The sequence below is a fragment of the Notechis scutatus genome, chromosome Z (assembly GCF_049901735.1).
Source record: "Notechis scutatus isolate UNSWTSFEM ecotype Mainland chromosome Z, rNotScu1.2, whole genome shotgun sequence".
Taxonomy (NCBI): Eukaryota; Metazoa; Chordata; class Lepidosauria; order Squamata; family Elapidae; genus Notechis; species Notechis scutatus.
The window spans coordinates 110,626,218-110,643,254 of record NC_142025.1 but is presented as its reverse complement, the minus strand read 5'-3'; the positions used below and the strand labels follow the sequence as shown (position 1 = coordinate 110,643,254).

The 17,037-nt window shown below is 43.1% G+C and overlaps 1 protein-coding gene across 1 annotated transcript in view; it reads left to right on the top strand.

The window, feature by feature from the left end:
- Nucleotides 1-2,044: 2,044 nt before the first annotated feature.
- CHD8 (chromodomain helicase DNA binding protein 8) overlaps nt 2,045-17,037 on the top strand; it is an 87,629-nt gene continuing 72,636 nt past the window's right edge. Inside the window, 1 exon segment of the mRNA XM_087945262.1 lies at nt 2,045-2,200. The gene's annotated coding sequence lies outside the window, so the exon portion shown is untranslated.

Below are 17,037 nucleotides of genomic sequence, written 5' to 3'. Positions count from 1 at the left end.
AAGGTCCTTTACAGAGCTTGGGTCATCAACAAGATCTTGACTATTCAGCTTGTATTTTATTTTCTGATTTTTTTTGCCAATATGTAAGACAGAGCATTTATTTGTTGAGATTTGAAGTTGCCATTTGTTTGACCATTCTGATACATAGTCAAGATCTTTTTGTAGGGTAGCAGTATTGTCTGTGGTATTGAACAGCTTTACATCATCAGCGAAAAAAACGCAATTGCTCTTAATATGATCACAGAGGTCATTTATGTAGAGTATGATGAGAGTTGGTCCTAGAACACTGCCTTGGGGGACACCACTATTGACAGGTACAGAATTTGATAGGACGCTCCCAATTTTGACCATTTGTTGTCTGTTTGCCAGGAATGCTTCTATCCAGTTATTCAGTTGTCCAGAGATACCATAGGATTTTATTTTTAGGAGTAGTTTGTCGTGTATCACTGAATCAAAGGCTTTACAGAAGTCTATGTAGATTGCGTCTATTGCTTTGCCCTGGTCGAGTTGTGTCATCCATATGTTTTTGCAGTGTAAGAGTTGCAGATTACAGGATAGTTTTTTTCTGAAACCAAATTGTTTATTGGAGAGTAGGTTGTTTGTCTCTAAGTGGAGGATGATGGATTGGTTAATAATTGATTCCATGACTTTACAGGTGACGCAGCATAAGGAGATTGGTCTGTAATTTTCAACTAGGCTTGGGTCTCCCTTTTTGAAGATGGGGATGACTGTGGCTTGTGACCATAGGTTAGGCAAGGAGCTGGTCCTGAAAGATTTTTCAAAGATTATGCTTAGAGGTTTGGCTATGGCAGTGGATAGCTTTTTTAAGAAGTAGGCACATATTCCATCAGGTCCAATAGATAGAGATGGTTTTAGATTGCGTAGTGCTTTTTCAACATTGTCTTCTGTAAAATCGATATGTATTAGATCATTGTTGTTTCAATGTTGTTTCAATATTTCTGGTTTCATATCTCTGTGTTGCTTTATCTTTTTTTTTAACCAAGTATGTTATTTTAGTCCAGTATTTTTTTCACTTTTGGTAATGGGCATGTCCACCACATGCAGCTCTGGTGGCCTAAAGGTGGAGCTCTTACCTCACAATCAGGAGGGTCTGAGGCTAATATTTGGAATAGATTCTCCTGCTCAAGGGGGCGGGGTAGGGTTGAAGTAGATGACCTCCAAGGTCCCTTCCAACTCTATTCTGTATGGTAATATGAACCTGGCATTTGATTACACTTCCAACATTTATCTGATAATTTTCATACTGTTTAACAATTTATGAAGGTTGCAGTGGGTGGTGGTGGTGCCACCTCATGATCTTTTGTAGCCTTGGAACAAGCCAGAAGCTGGATTCACTTAATGACTGTGTTGCTAGCCTAACCATTGTGGCGGTTCGCCTAAACAAAGGTGGAGTGGAAGGTCGTAAAACGGGGCAAAGTTGATTTCCCGGCGTCCTCGCTTAGCAACAGAAATGTGGCACCCTGTTGTGATCGTAAGTCAAGGACCCATGGGAGGAATTGGCTTGCAGCCGCGCCCCGTCCCGAAAATGCGTTTTAAAAAGCGGCGAAGTCACTTCAGAGCGCCGCTTCCGGCCAGCCCGGCCTTGATTTCCACCACCACCCCCGCCCCCATTCATTCCCGGTCCTGTGATAAAAGCAGGCGATTCAAGATGGCTGCCCCGCTTAGCTAACTAACCCAACTGCCTGATTGCGCGGGCCAAAGCGCCGAGGAAACGCAACTTCCCGCAGGCCCGCTGCGTCCTCCGCTAATGGCATTTTATTTGCTATCGCATTGAGCCATCGCCGTGGAAGAGGAGCAAATCAGGCGCCTATTTAGACAGCTTCCTCGAAGGAAGCCCCATCCCCACTCTCGTTTCCACCTCCTTCCTCCGCGGCGAGCGGGCGAGAGACTTCCTGGAAGGTTTCTCAACCTAACTTGCTTGCTTGCTTCACCCCCCCCGGCACGCCGCCTCTGCTTCCGAAGCTCAATGGGCCTTTTCGGCGGCGAGGTATTGCCTTAGCCAGCGTGGTGGGCGGAGCTTGGCGGCGTCCGAGCGAGGTTAGGTTGCACCGTCCATGCTCGGCTGCCTTGTTCTCTCTTCTCTCTCCCTCCGAGAGGGGAGGGGGCGGGAGGAGTGAGCGGCACCTCGAAAGGGTGAGGCGGAGGTGGGGAGAACCCCACACCCACTCACACCTCTCAGGTAAGACCCCGCTGCTTTTTTTTTTTTTTTGGCAAACCCTTCGTCGATCCACATGAGGGTTCGGGAGCGGGAGGGGGGAGCTATTATGGGATGGCCCTTCCTCTTTGCAGGATTCAGGCCCGATGCTGGGGCAAGTCCTTTCCTCATCTTGCTACGGGGAGAGAGAGGGGCCAATTTTAGACGGAATTAAAAAAAAAGGAATCGAAGCTGGGCTTGCGAGCCGCCTTTGCTCTCTCCCCTCCCCCCCCGTTTCTCCCCCTTGTTGAAAGGAAGGAACCATCGAGACTCGGCTTAGCAAGAGGAGAGAGAGAGGGAGGAGGTGGTGGTGATAGAGAGGGGGAGACAGAGAGGAGGGTCCATCCCCAGATTCCTTCTCCTCCCCACCCACTAAAACCACATCTTACTCAACCCGCCTCTTCCAGGCGGCCAATCTCCGTTCGGCCCCGGTGCAAGGATGCCCCGCCGGGGAATCTGAAGGCGGGGATGCCGGGCTCCCTCGGGCCTCTGAGAGGGCCACGCAAGGTGGGTTCGCTCGCGTTGGCGGGATGCAAAGGCCCTGGAGGCCTTTTGGGTGGGGGAAGGCCGAGTGAAGGCCTGGGGCGCAACTTGTGGGGGAAGGAAAGAGACTCCAGGGTCCATGTGGCTGTGGAGGGGACTTCGCTGCCCACTGTGCTGCCTTTGCAAGTAGGCTTCCGTCAGGAGCGGCCCTCCAAACCTCTCGGGTAGATGGGCTTCATTCAAAAGTGGGGGGTGAGATAAGAATCGGACCGGAGTGGGGCTTCCTCTCAAATCACTTCCCAAGGTGCTGCTGGTTGTGTGGAGGTTGTGTGGTCCCGACTTTCGTGCCTTAGAAGGGCTGCTTCACCTGGGGAAGACCTACCCAACCCGCCCGCCTTTCCGACAGAAATTTCTGACTGTGTCATGGTTTCAGTAGGGTTCCACTCCCCGTGGACGAAAAGGGCATGATATATACTTATATATCTGCATATGGAATCCTCTTCCAAGGACCTGGTATGATATTGTTATTAATATTAATATTAATCTTCAATTTTATTCACAGTCTGGGACTGGTAAAGGTTTAACCATTCAAATCCTAACCAAGGACCCACGAACTAATCTTCAATTCAATTCACAGTCTGGGACTGGTAAAAACTTAACAGTTCAAGTATAACCAAGGACCTAAGAGCTGATAAAGTAGCGTCTATTATTAGCATTATTATTAATTTTAAATTTGCAGTCTGTGACTGGTAAAAACAGTTCAACTCTTAACCAAGGACCTAAGAGCTGTTAAGGCAGCGTCTGAGTATATAGGCAGTTCCAAATAGGATAGTTTTTTGCAAAGAATTCAAGTCTAATAACTTCAAAATTTCCGTGTATCTAGGCAGCCCTTTGAATCTTGCTCCAAGGATTCCTATTAGTTCAACCATTGATTTCTTCCTCCATAATAGCTCACATTCAATTTGCAAATCATGATATTTTATTTTTCTAGCTTTTCTCCTCAATCCGTGTATCACCTGACATTGCAATATCAATGAACCAGACTTTTTTTCTTTTTCACAATAGTGATGTCTGGTAAAAACAGTTCAAATCCTAACCAAGCACCTAAGAGCTGTAAGGTAACATCTGGTTTAATAGGCAATTCCTAGTAGGGTGGGTTATTTATTTTTATTTTTTTGCAGAGTCAGAATATTCAGGTCTAATAAGTTCCAAATTATTGATCATTGCACAATCAGCCAGGTGCTCACAATTATCATCATGCAACTGCATTTGTCTAGTTTCTATCCCTCCAAGGGGGTACATTGTTCTCTCTCAATTTGCCAGTCACAATAGAATCTAGGCCACAACAGAATCTAGGTTGGGTGGGTGAGGGGGATGAACCTATTATTTATTCAGGTTTGGCTGGAAACTGGAACTTCTGACCAGAAAACTGCAGGTGGAATACATTTTCTCAGACCAGAATATGACCTTGAGCTGCTCTGTTTTGAGATGGGGGGGAGAAGTAGGATTACAAACACATGTCATTCATCTTTAACTCTGCTTGGATTAGAGAGGTATTGATGGGGGGAAAAGTGTGACTTGTAGTTTTTCAGAAGTCTGTCATCAAAATGTAGAAATTCTCTATACCTACCGGTGTGGTGCTCTAATTAGCATGTTAGACTACAATTCCCACACCACCTCAGCCAGTGCAGGTTGTGGAAAGCCAGCTTTGACCTTAGCATGAAATTTCCAAAAGTATTCTCCAAAAAGCTGAAAGTGTTACAGACACAGTCATTTTCTTCCAGCCTTGATTGTTCATGTCTTCTTTTTCTTTTTCTGCAGAAAGCAGCTGTAAATCAATGCTTTTTACATGGAGGGTAAATTCTGTTAGACTCAGTGCAATTTACAGTTGGGTAAGTGTAGCTTTACAGTTGAACAGCAGGAAAGCTGTTTTATTATGCTGGTGTCAAAATAGGTGGATTTAAAAAGTCCACGTGTATGTGTTTTAAGCTGAAACAGAAAGCCGTGTTATTGGAGAAAATCAAAAATAATAACTAATACCCAGTACAAGCGCACATATTAGAAATGCGCTCTTTAAATGAGTGCGAAAGGGAAGCTTTGGAGGAGATTTTGCAGTTGAGAATGTATCTTTTCATTTTCTTTTTCAGTGTTTCTGATCATACAGTGGCACAGAAATCTTGTGCACTTGAAAGCAAAGGGGCTTATCCACCTGTAAGTGGGTTATAGGTCTGAAATATTTCTGACCTGTTTTGGCGTCCCTGTCTGTTACAGAATGCTTCAACACTGGAAGTTTTTAAGAAGAGACTGGAGAGCCATTGGTCTGAAACAGTAGAGGACTTCCTGCTAGAGCAGGGGGTTGGACTAGAACAGGGGTTGCCAATCTTTTGGACCTCAGGGACCACCAAACTCATAATTTTAAATCCCAGGGACCACTAACCGGCTCTGTGGGCTTGGCCTAATTTGTGGGTGTGGCTTGGTGGTCATGGGACTGGCTGGGCATAGCTTGTATGTAAATATTATAAATATTTATATAAATATTGATTTTTTTATAAAAAACAGCAACTTTTACCCAAAAGCAGGCAGGCAGATTGAGTTGCTCACAGAATCATTCAGTGATCTATCTATCAGCCATTAGCTAGCTCAGTCTCTCAAATTTGCTTGCCGTGAGTCTGCACTGAATAATAGAATCTTCAGTCCTAAGGGAGGTTCGGCTGTACTTAAAAGCAGAGCCTAAGATCTAAAGACTAGATAGAAAGCAGGAAATCCAATCATTTCCTGCTTCCTAGCTAATCTAAATTTCCCATCACAGCAGAACAGATGATGGTCGGAAAAAAGGAAAAATAGCAATTTAGCAGGCAAGTTTGCCAGGTAAGGAGTGAGTGGGTGGGGAGGGTTCCCGCGGGCTATGTGGGTGGTGCAGCCTTGTATTTCTGTGCAGCCTGGATTAATTGCTTTAGGGGTGAGATTTCTCTGGGGCCCAGCAAAATTTTCTCATGGCCCACTAGTGGTCCGCAGCCCACCGGTTGGCGACCGCTGGACTAGAAGACCTCCAAGGTCCCTTCCAATTCTGTTATTCTATTATTCTGTACCTGTCACTTGTTTCTGGCTGAGAGGTAAAAAAAAAAGTAAAAAGATAAAAAGCCACTTTCCTGAAATGGTTTATAGGTTCCTGCTTGAGCAGGGGTTGGACTAGAAGACCTCCCAAGGTTACTTCCAGCTCTCTTCTGAATTATATTAAAAGGATAGCTTTCCCACTATCCTCTCCTTAATCTTTATTTCACCATAACCATCATACTCTGCTTTTTCATTACAATATAGTTAAGCAGTGAAATAATAATATGAAAACACTGCATTTGCACATGAGTGGACTATGTCATGATATCTGAAGATGCATGTTTACTAAAATGAGGAAGGGTTGTATTTGTATCGTGTACCTATAATTTAAAGAAGGGGAAACATGGTGATTGGGGAGACCTTGGAAAAGGAATTTGGACAGGACTTTGCCCATCTTGGTGAACCATAACCAAATACTGTACCTCTTCCCCTTCCAGAAGGAAGATCCTCAGCATTTTATGATTGACTGGTCCATTTTCAGGGTGTAACTTTTTTTACTGGTATTAATGCAGTTGGACTTGTAGGCCATTCTACTCTGTGATGGCACGGACTCTTGTCTTGCAAAAAAAAGGATGGAGAGAGATCCTGTATAAAGATAAGATCTCTCTTGGTTGGGTTTCAGATAGTCTTCCCTATTCAGTTGCCTTCCAGATGTGGTGCACTATGCCTCCCATAACATTAGAGTCATGGTAGTTGGAGATGGACCACCTCGGGTATCTGGAGAACATCAGTTTGAGGAAGACACTACTGCCCATTTCCTTGACCATCTCTTCCACACTCAATCCAAAACAACCTCCCAGAACTTAGATTAATATACCGATGGAGAATGGGAATTTTCGTTGTTTATCTCCCAAATGTGGTCACAGCCTGCATATTTAGAAAGTGTAGCAATAAACAGTGAGCAACAGCAAAGAGAAGGAGGGTTAGGATCAAATGACCTATCCCAGATACCAGGTTGTTCAAGCAAATTGGACGTATCAATAATTGAAATAAATAAACACATCTCTGTAGTAGGTTGCTAGCAAACTTTTTGTTTGCTCTTTCCTGGAGGGACTTGCCAAGTATGGAGAGCTGCCCCTTTCTTCACCTTGGAACCCAAAACTTGTGGCAAGATAGACTTCCTTCATGTTGGAAGTGCAGACAAATATGAGAATCTCAGCTGGTTACACAGGATTGAATTACTCCCGCTTAGGATCTAATATTCGGACCGTCTTTGAGAGATCTGTAGGTCTGGTGGTTTGAAAAGAACTGGATGCTAGAGATTTGCCACATTCCCATTGTGATGGCACAGAATTTTTAGATCTGTCCATCTGAATCTCCAAGGTTCCAATTTTACCTACTGAAGAGGTGGTAGGGAAATCATAAGGGAGTTTCTCCTGCCTGGGAGCTATCTTATACCACCTTAACATATAAGAGGTGAAAAGGCTGTATTCTCTTGGTTTGCCAATAGGGAACTGGTTATTTAAAAATAGCTTTTGTAAATAAACCACTTACATTCATTATTAATTTCGAACCGTGAGACTGCCCTCATAAGCTTCCAACACTTCTTTAAGTCCTCTGAGAATTAACCTCCATGCATTATTTTTCAAGTGGAGTATAAGCAAATGCTTTTGACATCGCATTGTTGGTAGTGTGTAGTTTTGCCAGGTGTCCACAATAAAAGTTCTCTTTCTCTTTTCTTTGCAATTTTTAGCAAAGTGGCTGAGAAAATAGTGCAGAAAAAATCATTGTAACTGTTGGGTTATATATTTCAAGCAAAATGGCATCAGGTGCAAGATTCAAATAGTTTTCTGACAATTAGAGCAGTTAATCAATGGAACAGGTTGCCTCCAGAAGTTGTGGGGGTTCCAACTCTGGAGGATTTTAAGAAGATATTGGACAACCACCTGTATGAAATGGTATAGGGTCTCCTGCTTGAGCAGGGGGTTGGACTAGAAGACCTCCAAGGTCCTTTCCAACTCTGTTATTCCATTATTTGTTTGTGGCATGGTAGGTTTTTCCAAAGCGGCAGCTTTTGGCTTTATAGGAAAATTCTGCAATTGGTCATCAAGAGTCCATGATGTTGCCTTTTGATCAAACCTTCCATAAGAAAGAAGAAAACATGGCTGAAGAACTGGAGTTGAATACAAAGTATAGCAAGAATATTTTAACGTAAGTTGTACATATGCTGAGACTACAGTTCCCAGAGTTCCCTAGCCAAGCACGATCATTACTAAGAATTCTGGGTGTTACAGCCCCAGTTTATACCTGGAGATGTGCCAGGTTAGAGAAAGCTGACACAGATGTCCATATTTTTTTTTCAGATTCTGGAACGGTGAAAGGTGAGCCCTTGAGGTTTCCAAAACAGGAAGTTTTTAAATTTGTTTTGATTTGATTGGTAGTTCTTTGAAATGACTGGAACCCCATGGCTTTAACTAAGGAAAAGATTAGTGGTTAAAGATAAGTACAGGTGGTCCTCATCTTAATGGACACAATGGAGCCCAACATTTCTGTTGCCAAGTGAGATATTTGTTAAATAAATTTTGCCCCACTTTACCACCTTTCTTGCCACAGTTAAGTGAATCACTGAAGCTGTTAAGTAAATAACACACTTGTTAGGTGAATCTGGCTTCCCCATTGACTTTGTCAAGAAAGTCACAAAAGGGGATCACATGCCCCGGATTATGACTGCAATCGTCATAAACATGAGTCAGTGGCCAAGTGTCTGAATTTTGATCAGGTGACCGTGGGGAAGCTGCAGCGGTTGTAAGTGTGGAAAATGGTCATAAGTCACTTTTTTCAGGACCATTGTAATAACTTTGAACGGTCACTAAATGAAACTGTTGGAAGTCAGGGAATTGCCTGTATTTGATACATTGCTCTTCTTGCACATTTCCCAAACATCTCTGTGGCCCTGAGAACCTCACAGCTTGTAGGTATGTTCAGTGGAAAATAAAAAAAGAAATTGTCATGATTTTTAGAAAATTGTGCCATGAAGCAGTTGAAAGGCCAATTCCGTAGTCAGGGTGCTTCATCTACCCTTCCCATGGCAATCCTCAGCCTATTTTTTTTTTTTGTCTTTCCTCCTTGGTTGCATAGTGACCAAAGGGAGGGAAAGTATGATTTTTCATACAATCTTCCTTCTCTGCCAGAACATTTGAGAGAACAATTTAAAAACAATAACACCAACGTAGCTCTGTGTTCTTCGCATTTTTCCCACAACCTAGGAGCTGAAATGCATCTCTTTGCAAGCTTATCACTGGGGAGGGGCGGGGGAATAAAATAGAATAGAAAATAGAATAGAAATAGAATACAATAGAATAAGAGTTGGAAGGGACCTTGGAGGTCTTCTAGTCCAACCCCCTGCTCGAGCAGGAAACCTTATACCATTTCAGGCAAATGGTTGTCCAATCCCTTCTTAAAAACCTCCAAGGTTGGAGCATTCACAGCCTCTGGAGGAAAGTCATTCCATTGATTAATTGTTCTAACTGTCAGGAAATTCCTCCTTACTTCTAGGTTGCTTCTCTCCTTGGTGAGTTTCCACCCATTGCTTCTTGTTCTGCCTTCAGGTGCTTTGGAGAATAGCTTGACTCCCTCCTCCTCGTGGCAGCCCTTTAGCTATCAGAACCCTGCTATCATGTCACTCCTAGTCCTTCTTTTCATCGAAGTAGACATATCCAATTCCAGCAACTATTCTTGATATGTTTTAGCCTCCAGTCCCCTGATCATCTTTGTTCTTCTCTGCACTCTTTCTAGAGTCTCAACCTCTTTTTTTCCATCCTGGCGACCAAAACTGGATGTAAACTGCAGTATTCCAAGGCATTATAAAGTGGTATTTGTTATAACTGTTCCAAGATGATTTGCAGGGTGTGTACTGATACTGGCAGCACTGTCCTGTATTTGATCACAACAAAACAACCATTGAATTTCATCCTTAAGATGCAGAGCAATGGCGGTGCAGCTGAGGTTGAATCTCAGGAATCAGAATAACTTGGTTTCTTTCGTTGATTGAGTTAATAATCTTCAATTTAGCTTTGGGTTCATGAAGACTAAAGATGCCAAGTCTTTTTGTTGTTGTTGTTAGTGTTAGATGCATAATACCTTTCCATCTATATTTCCTGCAGCCTAAATGTGTTTTTGAAAAAAAAAGTGAGTGATCTCTTCACATGTACCACTGCAGCTTGGCACAACAACTTTGCCCAGTTGTGCAGAATTTTAAGCAGGGATGAAAAATCTCGTTGCAAACAGTCAACAGTTCTTGGTAGCCCAAAGATTGTTTTTCAAAGTCACCCCCTCCCCCTCCCCCCCACTCTTAAGATTAGGATTGAAACACACCTACACCTTTCTTTGCTTCATTTTAATTGTTATTATTATTATTATTATTATTACTATTATTATTATTATTATCTCACCTCCTGAAAGTTGATTAAAGCAACCAGGGATGCTGTACGTAGCATTGCAAGCAGGCCTGTCTGCTTAGATCGACAGGGAGGGCTCGACTTACAACTGCAATCGAGCCCCCAATTTCTGCCACTATGCAAGGCAGTAGCCCAGTGGTCCATCACAAATCTTTTGGTCATAGTGGTTAAGCAAACCACTGCAGCCGTTAAGTGAATGATGCCGTCATTGAGCAAATCTGGCTTCCCCCATTGATTGGGATGGTTACAAACAGGGATCAAGTGACCCTGGAACAGAGCAATCATCCTAAATACTTGACAATGGCCAAATGCCCAAATGTTGATCATGTGACCATGTGGGGAAGCCACAGTGGTTGTTAAATGTGAAAAAACAGCCCTAAGTCACTTTTTTTTTTGCAGTGCTGTTGTAACGTTGGATGATGGCTAAATGGGTTGTAAGTAGAGCACTGCCATATAATCACCCACCCACCCAGAATTCCTCTCTGTCTTTTCCTACTCTAGTGAATCACCACTCTATAAAAAAAGATGTTGAGACTCTAGAAAAAGTACAGAGAAGAGCAACCAGGATGGTTGGACTGGAGACTAAAACATATGAAGAACAGTTACAGGAACTGGGCATGGCTTGTCTAGTGAAGAGAAGGACCAAGGGAGACATGATAGCAGGGTTCCAATATTTGAGGGGCTGCCACAGAGAGAAGGGGAGGGGGGATGTCAAGCTACTTTCCAAAACACCTGAAGGCCAGACAAGGAATAATGGATGGAAACTGAACAAGGAGAGATTCAACCTGGAAATAAGGAGAAATTTTCAGACAGTGAGAGCAATCAACCCATGGAACAGAAGTTGCCTTCAGAAGTTGTGGGAGCTTCATCATTGGAAGCTTTCAAGAAAAGATTGGACTGCCATCTGTCAGAAATGGTGTAGGATCTCAGGTTTTGATCATAATGCCCTTAGCCAGGGCTATCAATTTGACCCATCTAAGTGGGGAACCTTCCCTCATCTCTCTATAATCCAATACAATAACCTGGGTGGAGAGAGAGATTAGCTCAAAGTCATCCAACTTGGGAGTGGGGGGGTCGGCATGCAGCCCTTGTCATGGTCTACATGGCAGGTAGACCATGTTCCTAGAAAGGCCCACCTTACTGTTACTCCCTACGCCAAGGTCACTCCCATTTCTCCATCGTATGATAGAGAGTGAGCCAACAGTAGTGATAAAGAGAACGGGAGAAATCCGACGATAGTCGGCTTTATTTAAAATGATCGGATTTACATCCACTTCTATTTTGTGCCACTGAATGCGGAATACATAATATTCCCATCTTCTCTTTACCCCATCATCACCAGCCTGTGAAGTAAATTGGATTGAGTCAGAGGGACTGGCCCCAAAATCACCCCAACCTGCTTCTGTCCTTAAGGGGGGAACTAAAACTCCCTGCCTTTCAGTTTCTAACATAGTACTTCAACCACAAATTAGCTGGAAAATGGTAAGTAGCCAGATGTATGAGAAAGGGAATATATATTTGTGTTTGTGTATTAATAAATGGTAGGAAGGAAGGAAGGAGAGAGAAAAAAAAGGAAGAAAAAGAAAAGGAAAGAGGGAAGGGAGGAAAGAAAGAAAAAGGAAGGAAAGATAGAGATCGATCGATCAATCGATAGATATAGACTGACATGGGCTGCAATGTTTTTGATCAGCTAAAAGCTAAAATCAGCTCCTTCAATTTAACATCTGGGATGCAGAAGAAATGTAATAAAAGTGTTTAGGAAAAGGGGAATTAACGAGAGCTCTCTTAGAAAAATTTTCCTTTCCCCCTCCGCCCCTTCTAGGAATTTTCAAGAAACTGTCATGTCTTAAAATGAAACCCCTTAAATAACTCTCCAGGTTCCTGAGTCATTTCCTCAACACTCATATTAGCCAAGGTGAACTGATCAACCCTGACCTGATTTAAACTTTAATGGGTTACACAGCCACCCACCCACCCCAAAAAAATTCCTGCATCAAGAATGCACAGATATGGGCAGAGGGAAGAATTTTTTTTTTTCTTGGTGCAGCTCGAGCAGGAGAGATGACGGTGGGCAGGCGAGCTCTGTGCACAATAACACACTTGCCCATCAGTAGGTATATAGGACCTTGACGTTTGGTTTTTGTGCTGTTCTTTTGTGTGTGTACCTTGATGGGCTTGCTCTCTCAGCCCCAGTAGCTCCAGCAAAATGCCATGCAATGAATGAGATGGAAAGAATGCAAAGGAGCAGCCCCTGAGGAGGGGGGGGAGTGCTCCCCCCCTCCCTCCCTGCAAGGAGCTCGGGAAGAATGCTGGCTGGCTGGCAGATGCTTGTGTCTGGCTAGCTGGCGTGTGAGGTGGGGGGGAGAGTACTGGCAGGCCCCAGCTCCTCCTCCTTCCTTCCCTCCTTGTGCTGGAGCCCGCCCGCCTGGAGGAGGCTCGGAGGAGGAGGAGCTGCTGCTGCTATCCAGGCTTGGGTAGGGGGAGACCTTGAGGGCAGGCAGGCGGGAATAGAAAGAAAGCAACCTCCAGCGAAAAGAGGAAGGTGGGGGCAAAATGCAGATGACGAGAGCGGTAAGCGAGGGAAATGAGAGGGCCCCCCTCTTTCTCACCAAAGCTGGGTGGAGGCATTGGGAAGGAATGGTGCATATGGATTTCGTGGGGTGAAGGGGAAGGATGCGAACGAACGAACGACACCAGGTGGGATATGAGGTGTGTGTGGGGGAGAAGAGGCGGCAGCTTACCTGAGGCCTTCCCTGGAGAAGAAATGGGGGGACGCGTGGCAGGGGCCGGGTGGGTGGAAGAGACATCGGAGGAAATGACAGATTTCCCTCCACCCCCAGTGGATGAGGATTGAGGGAAGAAAAGAGGCTGAGGAGGAGGAAGAGGATGTCGGGTGGGCAGCTGGGCTGCAGTTGGAAAGAGGAAGGGGCCTGGCTATAGAGGAAGGTGGTGTGTGGAGTAACTGCCAGGCCGGGAAGGGGGGTGGTTGAAGAGGAATTGATACGCCTCCCACCCACCCCCATTCCCAATGCATTGCTATGAAAATCATGGAAATATAGAGGAGAAAACAGCCCTGCAGTGGTTATAGGAGGTAAAGCTGGTGGGGTGGGCAGATTAGCATAGGTTGTGGGACCAGGGTTAAGGAAGTAGAAAGAGAATATCCGTAGCTCGAGGTTGAACCGAGGGGTCCTGGGTGGCTCTCTGAGCCTGGCGGTTTTCTACTGATGTTACCAAACTAGGTAACATCAGCAGGGGAAGTTTGGAAGGAAAGAGAAATCAAAACATCTAGACAGGTGGTCAGCCGAACGGACATCCAGAAGAGATAACTTGGGCAGGAGGCCACGAAGGGCAGCAGAATGGAGAAAGATAGCAAGCTTTGGACTCCATGGGAAGGGGTGGCATCTGGTTGGTTTCCTGTCCAAGGCTGTTGGTATCCCTAGATCAGCAACCTCCAGCCTTTGGGGCACTTAGAGACTGGTTCGTGGAGAGAGGTTTTTCCATGGATCGGAGGGAGCGTGGTTTTAAGTGCTGCCTGCATCCCACAGATGGGGCTTCACTTGTTTGCATGGACCAGTTTCTGGCATGCCGTGGGCCAGAGGTGGGGGATCTCTGCACTGTAGTTCACATTGATCAGTGAAGGGTCAGTTTGGAACTCTTTGGCCTGTGAGGTAAGGAACCCATTTGTTTTCTCTGCTGAGGGTATTTTGAGCCACAAGTCTTGGCCATTTGAGAAGCCTTCCTGGGTCTGGTCTTAGATTAAATCCTCATCGTCCATTCCCAACAGGGCCAAGCTCTTAAGACAATTGAAAACTAGTATTTTATTCTGAGGAATGTTAGGAATAGTGTTTCTAAACCTCTCACGTTTACCTCCCTTCCCTCGAGATCAGTCATGATTTAATGGTAATATGCAGTTCATTTAAACTGTGTCTACAGTTTACAAAGAGATTGGAAAACCATTTGTATGAAATGGTCTAGGGTCTCCTGCTTGAGCAAAGGGGGTTGGAAGAATAGAAGACCTCCGAGGTCCCTTCCAAGGTCCCTTCTAAACAAGGGCCCAGATTGTTGGCTGACTCTAAACCACTTAGGAGAGGGCTGTAAAACACTGTGAAGTGGTATATAAACTTTAAGTGCTATTGCTATTTATTAGCCAGATAAAATGCAAATGATTCCAACTTTTATAGATGATTTTCTCATGGACCTCCTTTCTTAGGCAACCTGGGACTTGTGCTTTCCCCTTTTAACATTGGCCAGTTTCATCCTTGGGGTTGGGGGTTCCACATACATAAAAAAGAAAGAGGTTGCAATTTTGCAAAAAAAAAAAAACCTTGGACACCTGCCTTTGAAAAAAAATAAAAACCCAAGGTTCCAGTTCTGGAAAAAAAATAAACAAATGGATATGTTTCATCCCTGGAACACTTTCTCAACCATGCGAGTTTCATCTCAAATGTTGAGTTCCATTTGATATTTTAAAAACTCTATCCCTAATATTACTGGATATCATCCTTAAACTTTCTGTGCCTTGCTTCAACACCTTTTTCTTAAATTCTTCAACAATGGCCTCTGCAAGGATACTGGTTTTACAGTTTTGAGTAAACTAAGTGAATTTGCCTTAGATTACCACTTTTTAACTAGAGTAAAATCTCTTACTATTGCTATTTTCAAATGCAATAGGCAGGAAAACGAGATATTCTGCTAGTAAGATTTGCAATAGTCCAGCAAGTTTCCGGTGGTTCTAACATTGGTGATTAAAAACTCCAGATTTCCTCCCAACCAGTAGAAATTAAGAAAACCTGTGCTTTAAAGTTTTATGTTCTCTAATTCTGGTACCAAAATTAGTTTCTTGGAAATATTTTACCTTAGTTTTTCCCGAGCTGTTATTTTTTTTACACCAGGCTTGTTGGTGAACCTTGTGGTTTTAAATGAAAAACAAAGTAGATTTTAGAAGTATATAGTCAACTTTTGATTTATTTTTTTAAAAAAAGGGCTATTCATTTATATTACGTTTTCTCCTGGAATTCATTCAAAAAGTCAGAAACGAAATTCAGCCTCTGAATTAAATTTAAATATACCATTTTCAACACCTCTGCTGTATTAAGTGATTTTCTGCATGTGGAAAGATGGTACATGGGAGAGACCATGATTTTTTTTTAAAATGCAGGACTTGGTAGCTTTTCATTTTTCAAATCGTCCATGGAAGTTAGATAAGAGAGAGTTATATCAAGAACATTATTTCTACTAACATGTATTTAGTTGGATATAAATTTCCCTGCACTGAGCATTAATCTCTTATTTATGTATCCTTGACTTACATCAGTTCATTTAGTGACCGAAGTTACAATGACACTTTAAAAAGTCACTTACGATCGTTCTTCACACAACCGTTGCAGCAATCCTATGATCAAATGATCAAAATTTAGATGCTTGATGCATATTTATGACAGTTGTAGTATTCCAGGATCATGATCCCCTTTTGCTACCTTCTGGCAAGCAAAGTTAACAAGGAAACCAGATTTACTTAACAATCATGTTATTAAGTGCAGTGATTCACTTAATAACTCTGGCAAGAAAGGTCGTAAAACTCACTTAACAAATATTTCAGTTAGCAACAGAAATTTTGGGATCAATTGTGGCCGTATAGTATGTCTTCAACCGGGGAAGAAAAACATTTCCTTGCGTTCCTGTTTTTCTTGATGTCTACATATTATGCAGTCCAGATTTTATGAATAATACTCCAAATATAAATCAGAGGATATTGAAAAATCTTCCAGAAACACATTGGCATTTGCAAAAAAAAAAAAAAAAAAAGCTCTCTTTAGCCCTTGCTAAAATTTCTCATCCTTTCTTTGCTTGAATGACTCACGCAAGAAAATATCACACAAATTTAGTAATCACAAAACAGGTTGGAGCAGCAGAGCAACAAAAAATTTTTTAAAAAGAAAAGGAGGAATATTATGACAGTATCAATTATAAAAATGGTTGTTTTGGAAAATGGGTCATTTTTCCTAAATAATAGGCCATCAGTATAATACATTCATAGCTGTCTGTCTGTCGTGGTGTGTTCAGAAGTTTTTGCTTCAATTTTTAGTCCCGGAGGAATGAACTTTCGGATACCCATTGGGCATTATGATATAATATAATAAACTTGATACACTTGGAAATTTTTCTCTCCTTTTTTCATAAACCAAATGATTCTGATTTGCTCTAAGAAGATAGGGTTCATAATTGAATTGTAGAGTTATAGGAGAGGTTCTCATATATTAGCATCAGATATTGGAATAAACACTTGGCAGAGATTATGGGAGAGTGGTGAGGTGGCCTGGAGGCGGAGCTCTCGCCTCACAATCAGGAGACTGTGAGTTCAATTCTAGGTAGAGGCAGATAATTTCTTTCTCTGGGCACACTGAGTACATATCAGCTGAACAAAACTCCGCATTGGTGACAGGAAGGGCATCTGGCCATTAAAACACTCTGCTAGTTCCAGTCAGATGCCCAGACTCCACCCCCTAGGGATTATGGGGTTCCTTAAATGGAGATGACGATTTGGCAGAGATTATGGGGAGTCACTATAAATAGTCCTCAACTTATGACCACAATTGAACCCAAAATATCTGTGGTTAAGTGAGATATTTGTTAACTGTTAGTTTTGTCCCATTTCACGGCTTTTCTTAACATTGTTTCTAAATGAGTCACTGCAGTTGATAAGTTAGTTACCCGGTTGTTAAGTGAATTTGGCTTTCCCCATTGACTTTGCTCATCAGAAGGTCGCAAAAGGGGATCACATGACATATGAACCAGTTGCCAAGCATCTGAATTTTGATCACCTGATCA